Source organism: Suricata suricatta, chromosome 11 (genome assembly GCF_006229205.1).
Source record: "Suricata suricatta isolate VVHF042 chromosome 11, meerkat_22Aug2017_6uvM2_HiC, whole genome shotgun sequence".
In the NCBI taxonomy this organism is placed as follows: domain Eukaryota; kingdom Metazoa; phylum Chordata; class Mammalia; order Carnivora; family Herpestidae; genus Suricata; species Suricata suricatta.
In genome coordinates, this window is record NC_043710.1 from 18,884,416 (window position 1) to 18,887,046 (window position 2,631).

Here is a 2,631-nt window from a genome sequence, read left to right on the forward strand (position 1 = left end):
TTGGAGACTTTTAGAGGTGTGCTCTTGAGAAGGCAAAGGCCAGGCCCCAGGTTTGCTAACTTCAAAGCCACCGATGAAGCTCTCTCACTTTGTTTGCAGTGCAGCTGTTTCAAACTGTGACTCAGCAATGTTCCTAACTACTTTCTGCCTACATACTGATCAAACGCAAAAGCACTTTTCCTCTTAACCAGTGGACTTCAAAATCTTCCATAGATGCCTTCATGAAAGTTAATGGACAACTGGGCCTTGTCCTGGTACAGGAAAATACAGCAGAGTTAAGTAATAAAGGCAGATCACTGGGAAAAAATATTCTACATAGATGAGACCCAGGAGTATCTCACTGCCCTAGCAGGAAGCTGTTCCAAGAAGTAAGCTGGTAAGTGAGGGAAGTCTCAAGGTCTTCACATCAATGAATTGTAGTTGATCTTTTATAACAGACTTTCTTAATACCATGCTCCAGCTATGCCGTTCATTTAGAAGGAAAGGTGCATTGGCTTGAATGTATATCAAGTACCGAAGATTTGCAAACACAGATACCAGCCCCTTACATCTTCATATGTATATTCTTCTCTAGGTCTGTTGAGAAAGCTTATAAATGAAGCTCATTTTGATACTATGGTTCTTTGAGTCTTCTAATGAGGCTCTTTCCCTTGAGTTCTGAGTGGGGCTGTTCTCAAGAACAAAATCCTGTGTTACTGCTGCACATCTCTGCTCCTTACGTGCTTTCTGAGTCACATCAGTTTAACTTATTTACCCTTCAGCTTCCTTCACTGCACGTTTGTGCCTTGCTGATGTTCGTGGGGAGTATGTCATAGTCACCGGCAGTAAAACTGTGGTCTTCTATTTTTAACCTTGGAGTCAATACCATTCTATTTCAGAAGTTAATGTTCTAGGCTCTTGAGCCCTAAATCCTAAAGTTTCTGGTTGAGTTCTGATTCTGGAATCCTCAGAAACAGATAGTCATGTTTCATGATTTCAATTTCATCATTTTTTTATGTGGAATTTTGCAAGTGATTTGCAGAGGAGGGGTTTTGTTTCTGGGAAAAACTAAAAGAGACAGAGAGATGGGCTTAAGTAGAAACAGAGCCAAAATTTACCTGACCCTTCAGTAGGATATTTTTTTTTTAGTTGGCTCTTATTATTATTTTTAAAAAATTTCTTAATGATTATTTTTGAGAGAGAGAGAGAGGACAGAGTGTGAGTGGGGAAGGGGCAGAGCAAGAGGGAGACACAGAATCTGAAGACAGGCTCCAGGCTCTGAGCTGTCAGCACAGAGCCCGATGTGGGGCTCGAACCCATGAACCGTGAGATCATGAGCTGAAGTCGGATACTTAACCGACTGAGCCACCCAGGCACCCTAAGTTGGCTATTGTTATTATTATCACAGGTGACTTTCAGAGCAATAGGTCTCAAATATTTAGCCAAAAATGTATAATGCAAGGTGGCTCAATTTTTTATTTGGTGAAATGTCAGTTGGAAGATACCTTAATGAACCCAGTGTAAAAAATATGTTTTGTTTTTATAGGAGGCATAAGATGTCAAGCACCATCTTAACTTCTTCATGAAATAACAAATACAGCGTCAAGGTTTGAGATTTTTCTTCAACCAGCACATGGAAAAAAAAAATTCTAACCCAGGATCTCTGAAGATGACACACATTTTAATGGGGAAAAATAATAAACATAAATAAAATCAAAGCTATCTTGACGATATTTGTCTTAGAGGAAAATTCCCTGGAACTTAGGCATCTCTTTAGATTCTTTCTTCAGCAGGAGACTCCTTCCAAAAAGAAAAGAAAAATAACAATTATATAGAATATTTGCAGAACTATGTTTGACAAGAGAGAAAGGATATGCTAGGTTTCTGGATAGTTTTTAAAATGGACCCAGGTAGATCTTTGCAAATTCAGGTCTTCCTGGTAGAGACAATATTATATTTCCAAATACAAACTCCACCTATTTTGTTTTATAAACGGTAATGTCTAGTGCAGTTTCCTTTGATATTACGAATAAAATATGATCTCTGTAGTAGATGGCTCAGTCCGTGTAAAAAGATACTTAGGGAGATGATTCACTAATCAGGAACCTTGCAGACAGCAGAGAGAATAGAATGGTACCTCCTGTCTATAAGGACATGAGATTTTATGACCTGGAAAGATGTCAGTGGAATGGGCACTTGAAGGTCCACACTAGCTGCTTGGCATGGATCCTGGCACTACTTCCAGCCCTATTCATTGCTGTCTTCCTGCTGGGCGCTGGGTGACTCAGGGGCTCAGTTTTGGCACACACAGACTTTCTCCTCTGAATTTCAAAGGCAGTTTAGTTCAACAGCTACCGAACAGAGTGGTTCATGACTCAGGAAACAACTGTTTGGTGGCCAAAGAGAAATGATCTTGCCATAATAATAGCCTGTAATCTGCTATCTCTTCCTAAAAATCTGAGAGAACACAGGAAGAACTCCGCTCCGGGGATATCAACTCTCAGGTAGAGAAGGGGATACAAAATCCTAGAGAGACCTGGTGCCTCTAGTCTGGATCAGGATCCCTACCCACCCTCCTGGTCTCACTATCCCCTCGTCAGAAGCGGAACTAGTGTCTGAAAGGCTCCTGATGTGAATTACTAATGATCTACA

At 40.5% G+C, this 2,631-nt stretch overlaps 1 long non-coding RNA gene across 1 annotated transcript; it reads left to right on the top strand.

The window, feature by feature from the left end:
* The first annotated feature begins 301 nt into the window (after nucleotides 1-301).
* On the top strand, nucleotides 302-1,697 carry LOC115271917. The gene is made up of 2 exons (XR_003900151.1): nucleotides 302-376; nucleotides 1,526-1,697. It is a non-coding gene; the product is annotated as an uncharacterized LOC115271917 (long non-coding RNA).
* Nucleotides 1,698-2,631: the final 934 nt, after the last annotated feature.